At 34.0% G+C, this 12,682-nt stretch overlaps 1 protein-coding gene across 50 annotated transcripts in view; it reads right to left on the bottom strand.

The window, feature by feature from the left end:
* LOC105463581 (adhesion G protein-coupled receptor L3) overlaps positions 1-12,682 on the bottom strand; it is an 856,114-nt gene that overhangs the window by 45,120 nt on the left and 798,312 nt on the right. The gene's annotated exons all lie outside the window — the stretch shown is intronic.

Here is a 12,682-nt window from a genome sequence, read left to right as displayed (position 1 = left end):
ATCATAATCCTTTATATCTAGAAGGTAAATCCTAAAACGACCATGAGAACTTAAATAACAAGAAATAAAAGCAATTTTATAATACTGCAATATCCCTTCTAAGACTCAAAATTCCATTTTTTTCATGTGCTCATATTACTTGTGACTTGAAAGAGACATTTATTTCTTAGAGATCACATTTCTCTAGAGAATGAGAAATTTTATGAGCAATCTTGAAAAGGCTTGGGGGCATGCTTAAAATGACAGATTTCATGTCACCTAAAGGTATTCTTATTCCGTAATATTAGTAGGTAAGATTACTTAATTATGGACAGTACGCTTCTAAGTAATTTTAACTTGGAGATGATTGACCTGAGTTAAATCTTAACGTTATAGCCTTTAGAAAATAATCTATCTTGAGTACTTTATAACTCTTTCTGTTTGTGTTCTGAGTAAGATAAACCTGAATAATCATTTGTAGTAATAGGAACAAACATACAGCGCCTGCTTATTTTCACTTATGTTTACTAATTTATTTAATATCATTTGGATAAAATAAGGTACTAATACTCAGTGAAGATAAGGAATGGTTTGGATCAATTTTTATAAACATAGTTTTTGCTTAGAGAATTGTGATAAGAAAAAGAAAGAAGAGAAACTGTTCCTTTCTCTTCTCTCTTGTCAGAGGCAAGACAGTTTCCTATATTATGCATACACAAATAAAGCTTCTAGAAAGGCTCCAACTGTGATGTATTTTGAATAAGGAGAACCACTGATGAAAACTTACTCTCCAGAATGATGAAATAATAAAGAATGGTATTTGAAGCCAGTTTGCGTGAGGTTTACATCCTAGCTCATCCACTTACTAGCTACCTATTTGATCTTAGACAAAAATTGATTAACTTATGGTTGTGTCCTTTTATACATATATAAGATGGTGATAATTATAATGCTAGTTTCTTGTGATAATGAAACAATTTATTATGAATAAAATGCTCAGAACCGTTTCTAACACAAAATGTGTTCAACAAATATTATATAGGTATATTATTATTAGACTACTCAAAGCTAGGAAAAAATCACACCTAAAATACAAAATTTCTCACCCAGAGAATAAAACCCCAAATACATACATGTTGAGTAAGTAAATTTATTGAAGGATATTTCAGGAGTAATATGATGCAGTAAAATAGATGTGGCTGAAATAAGTTGGTAAACGGAGTGGAGAGTGACTAGAACTGTATGTCCAAGGGGGTGATCACTAGTCACGTCTGGCTATTTACATTTAAATTCATTAAATGAAATTAAGTTTAAAATTCAGTTCCTCAGTTACATCAGTCACAACACAAGTACTCAAAACCTTCACATAGTAGCTACCATAATGGATATGTCCATCATCACAGAAAGTTCTATTGGTCAGTACTGGACGAGAACATTCAAAGAGAGTTTTAAGCCAAGAAATGGAAATCCAAGAGATATTTAAATAATGCCATGGATGTGTGAAAGATAAAGAGAGAAGAATTTGTAAGAATTGATGGTATTTAACAGCTGTAAAACAGGCCTAGAAAGAAAAATCCTGTACTTACATTACTATCAAAAATTTATAAAACATAATATGTGATATTTATTATACTATATGCATTCCCATTGCATCAGTATATTCCATCTGTGATGTACTATTCATGATTCGAATAACTCTACCTTAATTCATATAGTACAAGGTCAAGAAAAGAAAGTTACAGAGGTTGACACATAGGCATCCATGCAAAAATGCTCCAGGAAATGGATTAAGCTTTGTATATATTTTAACTAAATTTCATTATGTATATTTTGGATACACAGCATGATGCTATGGGATACATGTAGACAGTAAAACTGTTACTATATTGAAGCAAATTAATGTATCCACCATCTCACATAGTTACCAACTTTTTGTTTGTTTGTTTTTGTAGCAAGGCAGCCAAAATCTACTCATTTAGCATGAATCTCATACACAATGCAATTTTATTACTTATAGCCCTCATGTACATTATGTCTCTAGACTTGTTCATCCTATGTATCTGCTACTTTGTTTTCCTCTGATCTACATCTCCCCATTTCTTTCCCCTGTCCCTGTGTTTTGTTCTCTATCTCTGTACTATAAAAATGTTTGTAAAAATTAAAATACAAAGTTTGAGGACTCTGTTCTGTTCCATTGGTCTATATCTCTGTTTTGGTACCAGTACCATGCTGTTTTGGTTACTGTAGCCTTGTAGTATAGTTTGAAGTCAGGTAGCGTGATGCCTCCAGCTTTGTTCTTTTGACTTAGGATTGTCTTGGAGATGCGGGCTCTTTTTTGGTTCCATATGAACTTTAAAGCAGTTTTTTCCAATTCTGTGAAGAAACTCATTGGTAGCTTGATGGGGATGGCATTGAATCTATAAATTACCTTGGGCAGTATGGCCATTTTCACGATATTGATTCTTCCTATCCATGAGCATGGTATGTTCTTCCATTTGTTTGTGTCCTCTTTTATTTCACTGAGCAGTGGTTTGTAGTTCTCCTTGAAGAGATCCTTTACATCCCTTGTAAGTTGGATTCCTAGGTATTTTATTTTCTTTGAAGCAATTGTGAATGGAAGTTCATTCCTGATTTGGCTCTCTGTTTGTCTGTTACTGGTGTATAAGAATGCTTGTGATTTTTGCACATTAATTTTGTATCCTGAGACTTTGCTGAAGTTGCTTATCAGCTTAAGGAGATTTTGGGCTGAGACAATGGGGTTTTCTAAATATACAATCATGTCATCTGCAAACAGGGACAATTTGACTTCTTCTTTTCCTAACTGAATACCCTTGATTTCTTTCTCTTGCCTAATTGCCCTAGCCAGAACTTCCAACACTATGTTGAATAGGAGTGATGAGAGAGTCCTCAGAAATAATACCACACATCTACAGCCATCTGATCTTTGACAAACCTGAGAGAAACAAGAAATGGGGAAAGGATTCCCTATTTAATAAATGGTGCTGGGAAAATTGGCTAGCCATAAGTAGAAAGCTGAAACTGGATCCTTTCCTTACTCCTTATACGAAAATTAATTCAAGATGGATTAGAGACTTAAATGTTAGACCTAATACCATAAAAATCCTAGAGGAAAACTTAGGTAGTACCATTCAGGACATAGGCATGGGCAAAGACTTCATGTCTAAAACACCAAAAGCAACAGCAGCAAAAGCCAAAATTGACAAATGGGATCTAATTAAACTAAAGAGCTTCTGCACAGCAAAAGAAACTACCATCAGAGTGAACAGGCAACCTACAGAATGGGAGAAAATTTTTGCAATCTACTCATCTGACAAAGGGCTAATATCCAGAACCTACAAAGAACTCAAACAAATTAACAAGAAAAAAACAAACAACCCCATCAAAAAGTGGGCAAAGGATATGAACAGACACTTCTCAAAAGAAGACATTCATACAGCCAACAGACACATGAAAAAATGCTCATCATCACTGGCCATCAGAGAAATGCAAATCAAAACCACAATGAGATACCATCTCACACCAGTTAGAATGGCGATCATTAAAAAGTCAGGAAACAACAGGTGCTGGAGAGGATGTGGAGAAATAGGAACACTTTTACACTGTTGGTGGGATTGTAAACTAGTTCAACCATTATGGAAAACAGTATGGCGATTCCTCAAGGATCTAGAACTAGAGGTACCATATGACCCAGCCATCCCATTACTGGGTATATACCCAAAGGATTATAAATTGTGCTGCTATAAAGACACACGCATACGTATGCTTATTGCAGCACTATTCACAAAAGCAAAGACTTGGAATCAACCCAAATGTCCATCAGTGACAGAATGGATTAAGAAAATGTGGCACATATACACCATGGAATACTATGCAGCCATAAAAAAGGATGAGTTTGTGTCCTTTGTAGGGAGATGGATGCAGCTGGAAACCATCATTCTGAGCAAACTATCACAAGAACAGAAAACCAAACACCGCATGTTCTCACTCATAGGTGGGAACTGAACAATGAGATCACTTGGACTCAGGAAGGGGAACATCACACACCGGGGCCTATCATAGGGAGGGGGGAGGGGGGAGGGGGGAGGGATTGCATTGGGAGTTATACCTGATGTAAATGACGAGTTGATGGGTGCAGCACACCAACATGGCACAAGTATACATATGTAACAAACTTGCACGTTATGCACATGTACCCTACAACTTAAAGTATAATAATAATAAATAAATTTAAAAAAAAAAAAAGAAAAAAGAAAATAAAATACAAAGTTTGCAATATAACTGGTGAGGCCACGTATGTTTTGCTTTTAAGATGAAATATGAAAAAGTAGAGATTTCAGGGTGCAATTCAGCAGTTTTTATCAATTGGTGGGGACCATTCAGTTGCTCCATTTAATAACAAAGACAACAGCAACTCCAGCTTCACTTACAGTTTGCTATAGTTATGTGTAGAAGTAGTGTTCACAGGGATGTGGCCACAAGTGAATTGTGACATTTCTGGGTCTTGTCAATTAAAGGATGGGAATTGGTCTCCTCTTTACCATTTGCTGCTGTCCTTTTACTAGGAGAAAGTGATGCAGAGCCTTAGGCATCAAAATGGAAGTTGTTTATTTATGTGGAGCTGAAATATTAGGTTTAGACTACCTACTACTAGACTCTCATAAAGCAGAGTTTAAGGCACAATATTTTAGAATTTTTTTTTGCAGTGGCTTGATTTGTGCAATAATTAACAAAGCATTTATTTTATCCCCAAAATGAGACAATAATATTCAATGATTTAAAATCTAAAGATCACTAAAGGTAACCTATAATATGTCAGTACCCTCCATAATTTTTGTCAAATATTCTACCGGTCTAGATGATCTAGTTTTATAGTTTCTCTCCATCAAATCCAAATTAAATTGACGGTAATGTCATCATGCTGTTGATTCTTTTTTTTTTTTTTAATTTGAAAAAGCAGATCCCCAGAACTAGTTTCTATAGCTGAATAATTTTTATTATGTTTTACCAATGATAATCCATTTAAATAAAATACTATTACAGGTTGTATGACTAAAACAATTTTACTGGAGTATATTTAAGAATTTTGTAAAAATGTCGATGCAAAGGCCTAATACGTTCTTAGCAGATGTTAAGAGGAACTTACAGGTTACCTTATCATTTATAAGTAGTGACTTACAGATTTTTCAAGATCAAACTATTCCTCATAGAAAAAAAAAAAAAACGGTAAAATATTCTAATGGATCTGTATGTTGAGTGGGCTTTTCCTCAATCAACAACAAGGCTTCCAAACTGAGGACTAAGAAGATTCAGTTGCCCATATTCTAAAAGGAGCCAGCAGTAACCTGAGATAAAGAACTTCCATAAGGTTTACTTAGAAGTGATCTAAGAGACACTGCTTTGCCATACTATAAGCCCAGGTGTTCCAAGTCCTTATAAATGCAAGGGGACAAACAAGGCCATTTTAGGATTGTAGTATTCACGGAATATATTAAATAGTAGGAAGAAGAAACAACTTTTATTATACTAATCCCCTAGCCACAAATCTTAGCAGGCAGTGGAGGAAGAATGTTTTACGTGGGTATGTTATTAAAGTTTTAAGTTGGTCAGACATATAATAACACGAATAGATTGGCAACATTACAATGTATATCTAAAATAGCAGTAAGTGATCTGCTACCCAGTGGTTCAAGGATATTTAAGATAGCATAGCTAGATTAGTGATCAGAAAAAAAATCTAAACATTTCATCTTTTATTCTATTACATTAAAAATGCTCAAATGGTTATACTTATGATAGAAATCTTGACAGCTTAATATTTCTTCCAAATGTGACTTATGTTAATGGGACTATACCATCCTGAAATTATATTATTATATTTGTTATTTGTTCATCACTATAGGAAGAATAAAAGGAAAAGGAAAAGGCATTCAGAATTTTTTTTTTTTTTTTTTTGAGACGGAGTCTCACACTGTCACCTGGGCTAAAGTGCAATGGTGCAATCTCAGCTCACTACAACCTCCGCCTCCCGGGTTCACACAATTTTCCTGCCTCAGCCTCCCGAGTAGCTGGCAATACAGGCGCATACCACCACACCAGGCTAATTTTTTGTATTTTTAGTAGACACAGGGTTTCACTATGTTAGACAGACTGGTCTCAAACTCCTGACCTTGTGATCTGCCGCCTCGGCCTCCCAAAGTGCTGGGATTACAGGCATGAGCTACCGTGCCCAGTCTGGCATTCAGAATTTAATTCAATGGTTCTGAGTAAAATATTAACAATTTTTATCTATGGCCATATAATAAATAAGCATTAAAGATATTAAAAATTATTCAAAAACATGAAAGTCACATACATATAAAAATTATAAATGACAGATTATTATATTTCAACTATGAATTTTTTTACCATTTAAGTATTCCTACCAAAAGCTATATTCCTATGTTTTGTTCATAGGAAATTTATTAAGAGAATGAAATGAACCAAATAAATAAAATAAATGCTTTAGAATACATCACAAACATTTTAGAATATATAATAAATATTTTATCCCTATGACTCAAGGGTACCATAACAATGTTGCAAATTTGAAAGCAAAACACCAATATTAAACTTTAAATAATAGATTGTGTGCTGCTTATGAATCAGGTAAGTCTGAAATTAGGAAAAATTGAGTATAATAAATTAAGACCAATAAATATCAAATCAATGACAGACAAAATTTTACTTTCTCTACTACTCAATGTTATACAAATTATGTTTCCTCTACAACTCAATGTTATATAAGTTTCTTTAACTCAACATATTAATACTATCAAAGAATTAATTTATATGTGAGAGAAGTTAAGGGTATCAACAAGGAGAAAGAATCATGAAGTATTAAATTGTACTTCGTTTATATAATTAAATGCTTATTAGAACTTAGTATCCCTCTCTATCAGATTTACAAAAATGAATTGGTAGGTTGCATACAAATAAGATATGGGCATACCTCAGAGATACTGCAGGCTCGGTTCCAGACCATCACAATAAAGTGAGTCACAAATTTGGGGATTTTCCAGTGAGTATAAAAGTTATGTTCACATTATATTGTAGTCTATTAAGCATTAAATAGAGTAAAACACTATACATACCCTAATTTAAAAATACTTTATTGTTAAAAAAAAAAAGTTACCAAATCTGAGGCTTCAGCGAGTTCTAATATTTTTGCTGATGGAGAGTCTTGCCTGGATGTTAAAACTGCTGGATCATGAGTTGCTAAGAGTTATGGGAGCTATGGAAATTTCTTAAAATAAGACCACAGTGAAGTTTGCCACATCAATTAACTCTTCCTTTCATGAAAGATTTCTCTGTAGTATGTCATGCTGTTTGATAGCATTTTACTCACAATAGAACTTCTTTCAAAATTGGAGTCACTCCTCTCAAACCTTGTTGCTGCTTTATCAACTAAATATGTAATATTCCAAATCCTTTGTTGTCATTTCAACAATGTCCATAGCATCTTTACCAGGAGTAAATTCTGTCTCAAGAAACAACTTTCTTTGCTCAACCCTGTAAGAAGCAACTCTTCACATATTAAAATTTGATGATGAGATTGCAGAAATTTAGTCGCATCTTCAGGATCCACTTCTAATTCTAGTTATCTTGCTATTTCCACAACATCTGCAGTTATTTCCTCCACTAAAGTCTTGAACTCCTCCTTCATCCATAAAGGTTGGACTCAAATTCTTCAAAAATCCTATTGAAGTTAACATTTTTACTCCTCCCATGAATCACAAATGTTCTTAATGGCATCTAGAATAGTGAACACTTTTCAGAAGGCTTTCAATTTATTTTGTCCAGATCCATCAGAGGGAGCATTATCTATGGCAACTAGAGCCTTAAAAAACTTATTTCTTGAGTAATAAGATTTTAAAGTAGAAATTACTCATTGATCCATGGGCTGCAGAATGGATGTTGTGTTAGCAGGTAAAAAATATTAATCTCCTTGTATATCTCTATCAGAGCTCTGGGATGACAAGGTGCCTTGTCAGGAAGCAGTAATATTTTGAAAGAATATATATATATATATATATATTTTTTTTTTTCTGAGCAGTAGGTCTCAACAGTAGGCTTAAAGTATTCAATAAACCGTGCTGTAAACAGGTGTGCCTTTCATCCAGGCTTAGTTGTTCCATTTATAGAGCACAGGCAGGGTAGATGTAATATAATTCTTAGGGATTTTCAGAATGATAAGTAAGCACTGGCTTCAACTTACATTCACCAGCTGCATTAGCTCCTAACAAGAGAGTCAGGCTATTATTTGAAGATTAGAAACCTTGAAGCCAGACATTGACTTCTTCTCTCTAGCTAATAAAGTTCCAGATGGAACTTTATTGTTCCAACAGAAGGCTGTTTTGCCTACATGGAAAATCTGTTGTTTAGTGTAGCCGCCTTCATCAATGATCTTAGCTCTATCTTCTGGATAATTTGCTGCAACTTCTACATCAGCACTCGCTGCTTCACCTTGCAGTCCCATGTTATGGAGCTAGCTTCTTTCCTTAAATCTCATGAACAAGCCTCTGCTACCTTCAAAAAAACTTTTCTTCTACAGCTTTCTCACTCCTCTCTGACTTCACAGAACTGAAGAGAATTAAGGCCTTGCTCTGGATTAGGCTTTGGCTTTAGAGATTGTTGACACTGGTTTGATCTTCTAACAAGACCACTAAACTTTCTCAGCAATAAGGCTGTTTGGCTTTCTTATCATTCATGTGTCCACTACATGAGTACTTTTAATTTCCTTTAAGAACTTTTGCATTCACAACTTGGCTAACTGGTATAAGAGGATTAGCTTTCAGCCTGTCTCAGCTTTTGACATGCCTTTCTCACTAAGCTTAATGGTTTCTAGCTTTTGATTTAAAGTGAGAGACACTTCCTTTCACTTGAACTCTTATAAGCTTTTGTAGGGTTATTAATTGACCTAATTTCAATATTTTTGTGTCTCAGGGAAGAGGGGAACCCAAGGAGAGGAAAGGGAGAGAGACAGAAGAATGGCTAGTTGGTGGAACAGTCAGAACACACACATTTATTGACTAAGTTTGCTGTCTTATATGGGTATGGTTCACGGTGCCCTAAAATAATTGCAATAGTAACATCAAAGATCAGTAACCATAGATAACCCTAAAAGATATGATAATAATGAAAAAGTTTTGATATATTGTGAGAGTTATCCAAATGTGAAATAGATCCATGAAGTAAGCACATGCTGTTGGGAAAATGGTACTGATGGACTTGCTTGAAATAGAGTTGCTACAAACTTTCAATTTGTAAAAAATGCAATGTCTGGGAAGTATTATTACCAAAAAGAGAAGTACAATAAAATGAGGTATGCCTGTATGCAATTTTTGAGTCTTATGTTTGAATAAAATAATAATATCATTCAATTATTAATTAATATTAAAGTATGAAAGGCTGTATGCTGATGACTGAAAATATGGACGTGCAAACCAACCTGTCTGAATTTGAATGACAGCCAAGCATTTTAATAACTCTGCAATATTTCACTAATTGCGCCTCATAGCCCTCTTCTGTGAAATGGGGATATAGACACTGAAGTTCCTTCATAGGACCATTGTGCGCATCAAATAAAAGGTCTTGGTAGTTTTATTTATTACAAAAAACTATGCAAACATACACAATTTTTATGTGCAAAAGTACTATATAAATATTTGCTATTGTAACTGCTGTTGTGTATTGACCTTCTGACTTCAATAAAGGGGTTGTAGGAAAAAATACATACATGATTCTATATTAGGTTTTTTTATTAAGTATTTTGGAAATTATATATTAAGTGTAAATACAAAGAAGATGAGGAAGTCACTGCCTCTTTCTGAGTTGATCTTTAATACATACATTTAAAGGGCCTCAGTTTATATAAAGTAGCATTTTCTTTTAGATTATTAGTTTAAATTTAGTAAATGCTATGCATTTTCATATTCTGAGTTGAAATTGAAGTATTTCCAAAATTCCTACTGAACATTAAAAGAGATAACCACAGTTCTTTGGTTTACATGAGAACTCTAATTCATGAATATATTATATCCTTAGTGTTGAAAAGTCCATTATATAATGGCAATGTTCTGCTAAGTGTAATCATTTGACTATAAAGAATAAAAGCCATAACATCACATGTGAAATGTTCCTGAAGATTCAATTAGAGATTTAAGTTCTGGAATTGGATTGTTTAATGTTTTTTTCTTATGACTTTTCTAAACTTTGAAATTTGAATAGGAAAAATGAAATAAATGAGAAGATGCTTATATATACACATTTATATTTATTTCCAACAGTTTTTATTTTGAAATCAGTGGAAACTTGAAGTCAGTAACACTTCAAGATCCATAAAATATTTTTAGCAAGTTGACATATCTTAATTATTGATATTTATGATTAAAATTTACAATGTTTTCTGGTTCACTTTTGGAGGTCCAGTGTTTTCTACACTTACATTGAGCCTTAGAATTCATGAATTCCTTAGAACCTGTAACTGTGGGGCTGATAAAATATGGTCATTGGAATGTAAGGAGATGAAGTAGTTTAAGGACTATATTACCTACTCTCAGGATTTATTTTTTCCACTTACAGAATATACAAACTTTTAATTTAAGTAAAATAAGTCAAGAAATTAAAAACCTTTTGTAATCCTTGCCAAACATGCTCTGACTAGGTGAAATTCTGTTATATTCTTCCTCATACTGTATGGTATTTTCACCTCTCTTTTCACCAACTTCCAACGGAAACATTCATTGAATAAACAACGGATTATAAACTGCTTGGGAGAATAACTAAAACACAAGGAAAGCACAACTGAGAATTTAAAAGACATCTGTACTAACTAAAGATTCCAACAAATGGAACCATCGAAGGCACTGCAACACAGTTGGAAGCAGGCAAGGTTTATTTAATTTTGGAAGTATCTTATCCTATTTATAAGCCTCAGTTTTCTCAACTCCACAATCAATAAGATAATCTCACTGGGATCTTTTTAGAGTTGAGTGGACTCAAGAAAAGAATATTCGATGGTCCTTAAAAGGTTACAAATTAGTAAAAGCTTTTGAAGTACACTCTGAATCATTGAATTTATCATTTATATGGAACAGTGAATGTCCATTGTAATTTTTCTTGTAAAGATTTTGAAAAAAATCACACTCCACATCTACTGCACAAGAGCTATTACTTTGTCAGAGAAGACCTGATTAATTACTTAAGAGCTCTATCTCAATTCTGCTTTTAATACAGAAGTCCAGTGAGATATAATTATTCCTAATTCAAATTGTTAAAAGAAATTGAAAGATAATCTTCTTAAAAAGATGTCAATGAGAAAAACATTAATAAATATTATAGAATATTTAAACAAAATAATAAATCAAATTTTATAAATACATAAAAAGCTCCAAGTCACAAAATAAAAAAAATTATATCAAACATATTCTAAGCCAAATGGCAGCTTCAAAAATGTACTAAGAATTAACATCAATTGGAATTTACTCTCTGATGATAATAAAGTTAGATACCAATAACTAATAAAATATGTATATATGCATATGACTACATGAGAATTATCCATTTGCTGCTGTCTCTAAGAAAGCCTCAAGTCCCACACCACTTTGCAAATAAGTTCTACCTAAAACTCAACAAATAATTCTTCTTCTAATCTAGGTTAAGCCTAAAAGAAAAAAGAAAAACTTTTTATATGTATATAAAGGATTTAAAAATTCAAATTTAGAAAAGCAAATGTAAAATGGCTTGGGCTTATAAAACCAGAATTTATAATTATCTGTGAATAGTCAGAGATAAATCATAGAACTATTTTGATTACAAATCCAAAGTAATGTTAATGTTGGTTACAGAGTCACTTTCCTGTTCCCCTGATGAGTCCAGGTGTTAAATTGTACATATCCCCACTGCTATGCAAACTCCTTCATCTTCTTCTCCTCAGTGTTTCCATACCCCAGCTGCATCACACACAGGAGGCACATCTTCCCTTTCATAGAGTGTATCAGGATGATATCTCCTTTTGGCTTACATCAGCCACCTTCTGTTTACAAATACCATACCTAACGCCCCCAGTGCGTGAACTCTTCCAAGTCTTCTGCATCCACAGACAGTCTCCCTCAGTCCCAGTTCCAGCAGGACAGGCCTTCCTCTAAAGGAAAGCTGGGGCAGTGAGGCCACACCAGTCAGCATTCCGTCCTTCCTACACCAATCCAGTTGGGCTCCTACTTGTCTGGCACTTTCACACTCAAGAAAGTATATTGTTCTCTCTCTCTCTCTCTCTCTCTCTCTCTTTCTCTCTCTCTCTCTCTCTCTCTCTCTCTCTCTCTCTCTCTCTCTCTCTCTCTCTCATTTCTTGCCAGTATTCTGCCTTTTCCTGACGTCTATGCCAACAAAATACCTGGTCATTCCTACGTCTTGTCTTGCACAGCCATTCATTGATAATTGAGTAAGTGCAATCACCACTGCAGTGCTGAAAAGCTCTTGGTCTTTTCCCCTCTAAATCTGTATCTACTGCAATGAAACAGAGTCTCTTCTGGTAACCAGGAGTCTTATATCAGAGACTCCTCTCCTGACACCCTCAATCTCCTAATTGATCTACTCAATAAGAATCTGTTATCCTGAAATGCCTACTGCTCTGCAAACTCTTGTA

This window comes from Macaca nemestrina, chromosome 3 (assembly GCF_043159975.1).
Source record: "Macaca nemestrina isolate mMacNem1 chromosome 3, mMacNem.hap1, whole genome shotgun sequence".
In the NCBI taxonomy this organism is placed as follows: Eukaryota; Metazoa; Chordata; class Mammalia; order Primates; family Cercopithecidae; genus Macaca; species Macaca nemestrina.
The sequence above is the reverse complement of the archived record's forward strand: the minus strand, read 5'-3'. Positions and strand labels throughout refer to the sequence as shown.